At 37.4% G+C, this 12,500-nt stretch overlaps 1 protein-coding gene across 1 annotated transcript in view; it reads right to left on the reverse strand.

The window, feature by feature from the left end:
• Nucleotides 1-12,500, reverse strand: part of LOC119780789 (carboxy-terminal domain RNA polymerase II polypeptide A small phosphatase 1-like) — a 31,058-nt gene that overhangs the window by 8,745 nt on the left and 9,813 nt on the right. The window lies entirely within an intron of this gene.

A 12,500-nucleotide genomic window follows, 5' to 3' on the forward strand; every position in this document is an offset into this window, starting at 1 on the left:
AACAGACCGCCTTTTTTCGGGTCATGTGACGCTCAGGGCGGACCTCTTTGTTTGACACAGCTTATTTTTGGCTGACAAGCATTTAAATGTGAGGATGCCGGTTGTTAGATTGGACTTCCCTTTTTTGTTTTATCGTTGTAGTAAACAAATAAAGCCCTGCCTTTCTTTAGACCACATGGGCGCTTTAGTTAGGTGGAAATGAGAGGATCATTGTATTTTATAAAGACAAATCATTTTAAAACATCTCTGCATATCTTATATGATTGGAATAACAATCTCTTCCATAACAAACTACTTAAAGTTTTGCTATTACATGTCACGTGAAATTATTGTCTGGCATGATGGTGAAGCATCTAAAACACCCTTGTTTTCATTATTATACTTTTAATACTTTTTAACTTACTTTGAAGTAGTTTTGAATTTAATTAAATTCCCATTTAGTGTCTACCTTCCTTCCAAAATGTGGATGTTTATGGGAGAAAAGATTTATTTCTCATTGAAGGTATTTTTATTTTATTTATGGCTCCATTTCAGATTTGTTATTTTTCGTTATTTACAGTTTAGGTTTAGACTGCCTGAGGACTTAGAGCCCACTTTTCCTCTCTCTGCTTCATTCTATCTATACTCTGCAATTCTGCAGTATTTATTATTCATCCCCTAACTGGATGTGCCCTCATTTATCGTTTTAAACATGAAAACTGTCTCAGAGCTCATCTGTTTATCCATTTTTTTTCATAGACAGACCCACCTGTGGAGTTAATTTACTATTACATTTTTTCTAACATAGAAAGTAAAGTTATTGATCAATGTTTCTCTTTATATGTCCGCTTCTGTCTCCATGAACTCCAGTCAGCCTCAGCAGAAGGCTGGTTCTGCTGGAGGTTTCTTCCGGCTAAAAAGGGAGATTTTGCTCCTCACTGTCGCTGCATGCATGCTTGGTGAGAGGGATTGCTGTTGAGTCAAAGGCTATGTTCACATTGCAGCCTGAAGTGACCCAAATCCGATTTTTTTGCCATATGCGACCTGGATCGGATCTTTTCATGGCAGTCTGAACAACACAGATCCGATTTTTTCCAATGCGACCCAGGCCGCTTGGCTGTGTGGTCCTGAATTTGATATGAATCTGATCTTTTCAAATGCGACCTGCGTCTGAACGGCCAGGTCGCATTCATCCGACCTGAACGTCATTAATACCCGACAAAGGTCACTTTTCTGGGTCTTGATATGCAGAAGCGGCAAGAAAAACAACAACCAGATGATGATGCGGAGAGCAGTATTTATATTTAACCATATTAAAAAGATTGAGTTTTTATAGTTGGAAAAGCCCGCTAGACGTGCGCCGGCACTACCATCCAAGTTTACATCCGTAAACATAGAGCACGCTAGTCTGTGATGTAATTGCGTCCTCTACTGCGCATGTGGGACATTTGCGTTGTATGACTGCAGTTCAAACAGGAGATCACATACAAGTCGCATATATTTGGAAATATGAACGGCAACGCGAAAAAATCGGATTTCGCAAAAAAAAAAATCGCAATTGAGCATCAAGGCCTGCAGTGTGAACGTAGCCAAAGACGCAATGCAAACAAATATATGTCCTGTTGCAACATGCTTATCCAGGAGTAGCAAATACTAGAAAGTCAATGACTGGATGCAAACTGCTGCTTTTTCCTCAGAACACTTTTAACTAATCTGCATGATCTGACTGAATTATCTACATAAATAAACTGCATTGAACTGAACCTTAGGAGTGAATAAACTCTTTGGAAAAAGGGTACATTTTGTGAAAATGTGTTACTCTGCTATTTAAAACTTTCAACAGGATGAAGGTCTAATAACAGAGTCCAAATATAGGATATGTGTCATCAGACAGAGGTCAACCTCGATTCTCCAACAGAATATCTACAGAAGACTCAAAACAGTCTGGAGATTTAAAAAAAACAAATTCCCTCCTCCTTCATGTAATGTTAAAAGCAAAAATCTGTGAACTTAAAGGTTACTTCCATCTATTTTAGGGCATTTAAAGAAACAAGCACTTCCAGAATAAAGTTGGGAAGCTTTTAATTATATTTTATAGCTAATTACAGCTAGAGCGTTGTTAGTTTGAAGCCATGCCTGCTCATCTCAGTTACAAAGTTCCCTCCTCCTGCTGCCATCCCTGTAATCAAACACTTCTCACTCTTTTCTTCCCAACGTCAGACTTTGTTTCCGTCTCTGTTCTCTGGTTCCGTCCGGACGTGACCGCGTTACTAACACACCAAACCTCTGTTGTGAAGGTCTCACGCCTCTTTCATTCCCTCCTCCGTTTGCGGATTCAAACCCCCGGCGTGACCCTCCGCCGGCCCCTTCCGTGCACGGGGGCCAAAACAGGAAAAGGAAACAGACGGGTATCGGAGCGAGGAAGCTCCTCTGCCAGGAGAGACGCCGCTGATGTCCATCCGTTTAGAGTTTAGTTTCATCATGTCCATTAAAAAAAAAAAAAAAAAAGAAAGAAAAAAACCTCTCTTTTATTCACCGATCACATGCCTCTCTGAGAGAAAAATGTCCCAGTGGACCCTGAATGCAAAACAGAGCATGAATGAATTTTACGGAAAAACAGAAAAGCGGGTTTTATGAAGATGACAAGCAGGGAGCTAATATGGGGCGAAGCGGAACGTTCCGCAGGGAAACAAACGACACAAAGACAAGTGAACCCAAGGAAATCAGAAAACTTTCAAACTCTATCAGTTCCAATCAGCCTTCCAACACTTCACAAAAAAAAAAAATAAGAAAAGACAAAGGAGCATTTTCCATTAAACCTTTCAGATGGCTTTATTGTGAAAAATCTACTTTCTCTTCACCGGTGCTCATGGCCGCTACTTCCTGCTTGGTGCGTCTGCTCTCTGCAATTTGAGATGGCTTCTGACAGAAATAAACTGCGGGCATATTTTCATGCCGTAGTGAGGACGCTTGTGAAACGAGCTGTAGCTTTGGTGCAACCTCTAAAAAAAAAAAAAGGAATGCGACACGGCCGGATGGAATTCAGGTTTCCTTCTTCACGTTTCTGACTGGCTAAAAAAAATCACAACTTTATTTAGAAAATGACTTCTATCCAACATATGCTCCCATATAACTGCTTTCCATTCCAAAATAAATAAACTTAATAAGTAACTAACCTCTCTTAGTAAAGTTCTACATAAAAGGATCTACCCAGTGTAAATAAAGCATGTAGTTGCTGAATGTTATGTAAAATGAGTTATTTTATTGTATTTTATTATATAAAAAAAACAAAACTGAAATGTAAATATACAGTCATATGTTTTTATTACTGTTTTTATGTATTTTTACGGTTTTTAAAGGCTGCACTTTAAAAAAAACAACTGAAATTGTCTAGAGAGCTTTTCTTAACTAAATTTCTTTTTGTTTACACTTCTTTTGTCACAAAATGACAAAAATAAATCTAAGTTGCGTCTCAGTTTAACATGTACTGCATGAACTGCATTTTGCACCATTATCATTTTGCACTGCACTGAACCTTTCTATATAAATGCCCTTTTGCAGCATTATTTTTCTTTTTTTCTGTGTACCATTTATATGATGATGACTTCTGCAATTTATAATGGTAATGTTCATTTCACTTTTTTAAGCAGCAACCTAATTTGGTTTTGTATGCACTTTATGTATAGAAAATTACACTAAAGTTTGTCTAACTCTAAGTCTAGTTAAGGTTCCTTTTAACTACATGCCAAACAGATGCATAAAACTCTTTGTGCACCAGCGTTCAGCCCTTTAATGAGATCAAAGCTTCACCGCAAACTGAACTCTTTGAAAAGTCTTTATTTGCATAGAAATTGCTCAAGTTCTTCTAGTAAAAGTTTTAAGTCATTTATTCATTTCTAGCAGCATTTTATGATCTTAATAAAAAGACTCATGGCTTTAAAAGAAGATCAGAGGAACAAGTTAATAAATTGCTCTTAGTTATTGGAACAGCTGTTTGTTGGACTGAACTGGATCCTTTATAAGAGCAATGCACTGAAATGAAGGTCTGAGTCGATTCTAATATTTGATAACAAAACAAACAAAAAGAGAAATAAATATTAATTGGGGCAGTGTTAAAAAGAAAAGATATCCTAAATAAAACATTTTCAGCAGTCCTAACAGCTGCCATTAACATGGTTCATTTCGTTCTGAATGTTAAAGGTATAGTTTTTGAAAAGACCCGCCCTCTTCACTTTAAAATAAAATGCACATGTACCACCCTGTACCCGCTCCCGAGAGCATGCACGAGCCCTCCTCGTTTTACTAGCAAAGATATGAAATGGATTTCTCCACATAGCGTGCCAAACTTTACCCGTCGAGTAGAAACTTCAGAAACGACGCGTCATCATCGCGTGAAAGAATCTCCCAAAAAACACTCTCGTCCTGTTTCTCTCTTCTGAGGCCTTTCTTTTCTTCTCGTACACTTCGCAGAAACTTTTTTCTGTTACGTCTGTCGCCCATTTTCGACAGAGAGGCGAGCTTCAATGAAACCGTAAACATATCAGCAGAATGATTGACAGTTAGGGGAACCATTTATTTAAATGATCCACCAGGAAACAGAAAATCCTCCACTATACCTTTGATATTATAGTGGAAACAAAATGTTGCATAACTACACAGCAAAACAGATATAGGTAACTGCTAAAAAAAAATTTCTAAATTGATCCATGAATAATAGCACCAATTTATCAGTCAGTTGGTTGATCGATTGTGGTCTTGATCGGCTGATACTTAGATGTGAAACTGATCTCTTCCACCAATCTGTTCTACCTCTGTAAAGGTCTGAAACCAACCACTGACAAAACCTAAATTTAATTTAGATTTGACAGCAGTTACTCAATTTTTTTTTAACCTTTATTTAACCAGGAAGTCCCATTGAGATTCAGAATCTCTTTTTCAAGAGAGACCCTATATATTTATAATGATATCATTGACAATGATTCATTTTCATCAAAATAAGATTAAAATATGTTGCGTATTGTCGTATAACACCATATAAGTTATAAAAAGAAATCTGTATCGTCATAGTAAGAATCGCCATGATAGGCTTTTTAAAGATCGAGAATCAGTGATCGGCCAGAAACCTATAATGGGTGCGCTCCTATTAAATAGCTGTAAAAGTTGGATTTTTTCTATTAAAAACTCAAAATTACTTTTATAAACTCATAAATGCTTTGTCAAATTTTATCCATCAACTCCATTTTAATTCCCAAGATTTAGGTTCTAGATTCTTCTCGATCCGATCTCAAATAATTGGATCGCTTTGTTTTTCAATCATTTTTTAGCAATTACATAAATTGTACGAGGCGTAGGCCTATGTATGTAAAATATTAACACTAGTAACTTTAACATTCAAAAGCAAATTAATAAAGTAACAACAGTTAATAGAAGCAATAAGAATGGTGGAAAATTAGTCTTTGGTTTTATGAATCGAACTTCAAAATTGACCATTTACTGTGAGGTAAGACAGATTTAAATGATGAAGTCAGGATTTTGCCATAAATGCACATCCGTAATAAATAATTACACAGGCAGCTTTATCTAAAACACACATACATAAACTACTCTCCACGCGCATTTTGAATGTTTAATTTTCAACTTTTGTCAGCTTATGGATGGAAAAAGCTGCAGAGGGTAAACTTGCTGTGATTGGCTCCTGTTTTAGGAAGTCCAACCTCTTGAGACATTACAGACTCTGTCCTAGTTCAAGCCAATAACGTTAGCAAAGCAGCTTTAGGCTAATCTTCAGTAGGAACTATGGCCGTTTCTCAATTCACTAGAACACGAGTACGGATTCGTGTTCTCGCCAAGTATGTTCTTAATAAGAACTCAGGAAAGAGTGGACTTGGTGAGAACGAGAGCACGCGGCATAAATATGGGACAGAAGTGTACTCGTGACGTCATCGTATGCCCGACTTGTCTAGAGCTGCATTTCACCTCCTGCGATTAATAGTGTCTAGATAATAATAAATTATTACCTTTTTCATTTAGAGGGGAAATAATAATGAACACAGTCAGATAAACACAAAACAAATGAACATTTTGCCAAAAAAAAAAAAAAAAAAAAATCGCCATCAGAGCCAGCGGTCCTTCACACATGGCTATGCCAAGAGAGGGCTGCCGTTAGCCTCGGAGCTCAGCTGGTTCCCGCGGTCCTCTCAACTTTTTCTAAAATTACACATTAAATTGGTAAATGGACCATATAGTGACGCTTTAAAGTATAATATTCTCGACTCAAATGATCTTAAAACATACTTTTATTGAACAACAGCAACCAGAACTTTTAAGTTTCAATGGAGCGCCCCATTGAAAGCTGCAGCTACCGCAGTGCATGCTGGGACTGCTGTCAAGCTCAAGAACGGACAAGTCTGCTCTGATGCATGCTGGGTAAATACAGAGGGGCAAGAACAACATCCGGAGGCTTTGTCCATTCTCGGTCTGCTGTTCTTGTAAATTGGAACATTATTAGGGCTGAGGGTGATGACGTTTCTCGAGTAGGGCCCTATAAAATCCGTTTTATTTTCTCCCGAATTCCGTTTTATTTTTTCCCAAATTCTGTTTTTTTCCGTTTAAATTTTTGAAAATTCATTTTTTTTTTTCGTTTTATGTATGTATTTTTGCGCTTCCAATCAATGGAATGTTGACAAAACTTGCAAAACAATACAGGTGCTGGTCATAAAATTAGAATATCATGAAAAAGTAGATTGATTTCAGTAATTCCATTTAAAAAGTGAAACTTGTATATTATATTCATACATTACATACAAACTCATATATTTCAGATGTTTATTTTGTTTAATTTTGATGATTACAAATGACAACAAATGAAAATCTCAAATTCATCATATCAGAAAATTAGAATATTACTGAAGACCAATAAAAACAAAGGATTTATTGAAATGTTGGCCAACTGAAAAGTATGAACATGAAAAGTATGAGCATGTACAGCACTCAGTATTTAGTTGGGCCTCCTTTGGCCTGTATTACTGCAGCAATGCGGCGTGGCATGGAGTCGATCAGTCTGTGGCACTGCTCAGGTGTTATGATAGCCCAGGTTGCTCTAATAGTGGCTTTTAGCTCTTCTGAATTGTTGGGTCTGGTGTATTGCATCTTCTTCTTCACAATACCCCATAGATTTTCTATGGGGTTAAGGTCAGGAGAGTTTGCTGGCCAATTAAGAACAGGGATACCATGGTCCTTCAAACAGGTACTGGTAGCTTTGGCACTGTGTGCAGGTGCCAAGTCCTGTTGGAAAATGAAATCTGCATCTCCAAAAAGTTGGTCAGCTGTAGGAAGCATGAAGTGCTCTAAAACTTCCTGGTATGTGGCTGCGTTGACCCTGGACCTCAGAAAACACAATGGACCAACACCAGCAGATGACATGGCACCCCAAACCATCACTGACTGTGGAAACTTTACACTGGACTTCAAGCAACGTGGATGAAGTGCCTCTCTTCTTTTCCTCCAGACTCTGGGACCTTGATTTCCATTGGAAATGCAAAATTTACTTTCATCAGAGAACATGACTTTGGACCACTCACCAGCAGTCCAGTCCTGTTTCTCTTTACACGCTTCTGACGCTGTCTGTGGTTCAAGAGTGGCTTGACACAAGGAATGCGACAGCAGAAACCCATGTCTTTCATACGTCTGTGTGTGGTGGTTCTTGAAGCACTCACTCCAGCTGCAGTCCACTCTTTGTGAATCTCCCCCACATTTTTGAATGGGTTTTGTTTCACAATCCTCTCCAGGGTGCGGTTATCTCTCTTGCTTGTACACTTTTTTCGACCACATCTTTTCCTTCCCTTCGCCTCTCTATTAATGTGCTTGGACACTGAGCTCTGTGAACAGCCAGCCTCTTTAGCGATGACCTTTTGTGTCTTGCCCTCCTTGTGCAAGGTGTCGATGGTCGTCTTTTGGACAACTGTCAAGTCAGCAGTCTTCCCCATGATTGTGTAGCCTATAGAACTAGACTGAAAGACCATTTAAAGGCTTTTGCAGGTGGTTTGAGTTAATTAGCTGATTAGAGTATGGCACCAGGGGCCATCAATTTTGAACCTTTTCACAATATTCTAATTTTCTGATATGATGAATTTGAGATTTTCATTTGTTGTCATTTGTAATCATCAAAATTAAACAAAATAAACATCTGAAATATATGAGTTTGTATGTAATGTATGAATATAATATACAAGTTTCACTTTTTAAATGGAATTACTGAAATCAATCTACTTTTTCATGATATTCTAATTTTATGACCAGCACCTGTAGTTCACCTGACACGTAAAAGTCAGAAGGGAACTGCCTGGCTCTGTACTCAGGGCTTAGCGTCGTGTTTCTCAACTTTTTCGCCGAAAGCGGAGCTGTGGAGAGCCGCTTCGCCATTTTTTTCAATGTTTTGATGGGGGAGGGTGAGCGGAAATGACGGAGCGAGAGGGGTTGTGTCACCCAGATTTGCGTCCCCCGGTGTTCATTTCCTCCCGATGTACGTTCTTCTCCCACACAAAAACAGAATTTCATTTCAAATGTAGAAATTCCGCGTTTACACTAGATTCCGCGTTAATTTGCCAATTCCACGATTCCATCCGCAATCGCGGAAATTATAGGGCCCTACACGAGCACATGAGAACGCACAAGTACACATATTGAGAAACGGCCTGTGTCTTTAAACACGTTCACCTCCTTATTGCACATAAACGATTGACAACAGTCTGTTCGAGTACCTTGAGTCAGACTTTCACCAATCCAGATTCCCCCTGAATGCGCCTACCTTTAAAGGCAAAGGAGGAGTGTCAACGTTTAAAGGATTCCCAAACGTACGTATAAAATGTAGAAAATCTCCCTTCCCCGCAATATGGAGAAAAGGATGAAAGAGATAGTAGAGAGGCAAAACGGAAAGCAGATATGGCTGCATACAGATGTGTTATAAATGGAATATAATGGGACGATACCAATTAGGGCTGCAATTATTGATTAATTTCAAGACAATTAAAGACAAAAATAGTTTTTCCATCTTCAATGCAAAATATTTCTATTATTTTGTTTTACACATTTTCCGTATAATTACTGCTCTTTATGCTGAATAGAGTCTGTATAACCATCAATTGATTACTGAATTCATCATTTCAATAATCAATTAACAGGGATTAATAACATTCAATCTTATCACTAGTACAATGCATCATGAATCGTTTTTAATGCATTAAAAATGTATCATATCTGCATAGAATTGATTATATTCATTATAAGGGTGCACCCATTTGATTGGCTGACTAATCAATCTGCCTCCATACAGTATCTTACATTTTTAAACATGGGTGACTGGCAAATACTAACTAACTAATTTTATTTGCCGATTCTTTTCTTACCTCAGTAAAGGTTTGAAAATCACATTTATTACTCTAAACTTTGCACTTACATTTCAGAGCAGGGGAGGTTTTTATTGTTTTACAGGTCTTGTTAAATGTTTTTAGTTAGATATGATTGAAAAACTGAAGGTTTCTTGTGACGTTAAAGCAACTGACAATCGAATAACAACTGAAAATTGGTTTTGCCTTAATAAAAACGCCTCTTTAGGTCCCGAAAATGTCTTGGTTCTTGGCCTGATGCGTCGCATTGATTATCTTATTCAGATTATCCGTTCTGTTTCGCTGCTGCGCTTGCAGCTTCCGCTCTCATATCTTCTTTGAGAAGACTTTAATATTGGATAGGATAAAGCAGTCCTACTGAAAGAAACTAAACAATAACATCATCACACCTCCACTACCTTACTTTACAGCATTATGTTGAAGCCACATCCTTCCAATACAGTAATTCGTGTTTCACGTGAGACTGCAGAGCTACAAGCTGCTTTCTGAGGTCATAAATCATGTGCTGGTTCTTCAAAAGGCTTCGTTGAATTAGATCATTTCCTCAGCTCGGCATGCAATTGTAAAGGTGTCACCGTTTTCCTGTGATAAACATCTCCCCTTCATTTTTTTTTATCTTTAAACAATCTCTGCCTCATCTTGCAGCTGAAAGTCAATCAGACATCGAACACTTGGGCTGCCTTTTGTGGCGGCTCATATCTCTAGTGTTCATCTGTTCCCTACTACAGTTTGACTTATGTCTTTAAAACAGCTAAAACCCTTTGGGCCCTCTTTCACAAATGCAAAAAAATACAAAGAGAATTAACTATGAGGCAAATAAAAATACAAATTACAAGACTGGATCCTAGACGGTTTGCTTTTCTTCCACTTCTCAGACCCATTAGAGGCTTTGTGAGCTGATTGAAAAATGAAGGCAGAGGATATTACCCTCAGGTTGAGAAACAGTCGCAACAGAACAGGGATTTCTGAACAAGGGGAATAAATTTACCAACATTTCTAAAGCAGAAACACAGACATTCAAACCCCTAAACAACAAAAGGTCAAAGAGTCACAATTTTCAATAAAGAAAAAAAAAATAATTCAAAAAAATGCATAATCCTTCCAGTAGATACATGTACAACGTTAGCACTTGGAAACTTATTCCAGGCTACCTTTAGCCGTTAGCCTAGAGGTATTCCAGGCTACCTTTAGCTGTTAGCCTTGAGGTATTCCAGGCTACCTTCAGCCGTTAGCCTAGAGGTATTTCAGGCTACCTTTAGCCGTTTGCCTAAAAGGTATTCCAGGCTACGTTAAGCCCTTACCCTAGAGGTATGCCAGGCAAACTTTAGCTATTAGCCTAGAGGAATTCCATGCTACCTTTAGCATTTAGCCTAGAGGTATTCCATGCTACTTCTAGCCCTTAGCCTAGAGGTATTCCAGGCTACTTTTAACTTTTAGCCTAGAGGTATTCTTGGTCACCTTAAGCTATTAGCTCAGATACATTTCAGGCTTACTTTAGCCGTTAACTCAAAGCTACTCCAGGGTAACTTTAGCCCTTAGCTCAGAGATATTCCAGGCTAACTTTAGCCACCACAGAAGGAAAAGTTTCCTCCCGACCAGCCTGAGCAGTTTGAACTTAAACGAAAAACAAATTTGTTAATGAAGGTTATTTGATTAGGTTTGTTCACACAAATAATTTGTTTTATAATTAATAGTTAGATTCATTCACGGCCAATCTAACTCCATCTTCTAATAACAATTGGATATCTTATTAGAAGATGGAGTTGGACATCTTTTCAATTGAATATCTTTTACTTAATCAGCAAATTTTAGTTTAAAATTTAGGAAAAAAACTGCTTTTTGCGCATTTTATGTGAAATTTAAATAGCAAAAACATAAAAAAAATATTCAAAAGATTTTCTTGTGCATGTTACTCTAATTACCGCTTTTGACAGCAAGGCCCATACTTTAATTAATACTAATTATTTGTCATTTAAGGTTGTTTTGTTTTTTTATTGAGACTTGTGTGACATCTCTAATGTAAAAAAAATAAAGAAAAGCAATATCTCACAAACATTTCAGCCCTTGACTAACAGCACAATGCAGCAGACTGGAGAACACCTTTAAATACATTTTTACTTTTAATTTTTTCACTCTACTTGTACCTATACATATAAAAACTATTTGATAAATTATTTGATTATGCATTTGTCAATTTTATGTTTCAGATGAATAGATATAACGTGTTTATTTTTATCTGAAATGAGGACAAAAAGCCCCTTTGACTCAGATTTTAGGTCAATTCCCAAACAATGAAACCAAACCAAACTATAAATAGCCACATTATTCAGATTTAACGCTCTACGACTCAAATCTTAAAGCTGAGTCGTCGATACGTTCCTAGGAATCAGGCATTCCAAATAGACGTGTAGACAACGTTACATAACGGATTCAGCTGCGCATATACCCCCCCACCCTTGCCCCGCCAAAGAACCTCCACTAAACATCTGCTTATGTTTCACATGATCCTTTATTGCCAAAACATGCACTTTCTGCAGAATCTGTGCTGCAGCCTGAGGTTCAGCTGCTGCTGAAATGTCAGTGCTGTTGTTGGACTGCTTCTGATAGATTACAGGATTATTCAGTAACCTGCATTTGCCCTGGTTAGTGCTGTACAGTTTCTGTTCTAGAGGCGAGAGTTAATGTTCAACTGGGAACACTGGAGCTGGACAGTGTGGGGTTTTATTCTGCTAAGAGTTTATCTTACTGTTTAAGAACAAGTTTTGAATCCTGACACAGACTTCTGTGTTACTGTCCTGTATGGAATGAATTTTGTTCCATTATTGTTGCAAAGAACACATTTCTTAAATAGAAATAACAAACAAAAAATCAATCCAGAAAATTGAACTTTAAAAACCTTCTTAATTAAAATATATTTTAAAAAGTAAATTGGCAGTTTTCTTGAAATTATTATTTATAATTTTTTTTGCCAATTATCTTATTTCCTTTCACCATAATTTTTTCATTTAATTGTTTCCCTTAATTATTTATTTTTTCCTTTTTTTTTTACAGATTACTTTTTACTAATTGCATTTCATCCAAATTTCATGTTACAGATCAAAATCTGTAAATAAAATG

Source organism: Cyprinodon tularosa, unplaced genomic scaffold (genome assembly GCF_016077235.1).
Source record: "Cyprinodon tularosa strain WSP-4 unplaced genomic scaffold, ASM1607723v1 ctg166, whole genome shotgun sequence".
NCBI lineage: Eukaryota > Metazoa > Chordata > Actinopteri > Cyprinodontiformes > Cyprinodontidae > Cyprinodon > Cyprinodon tularosa.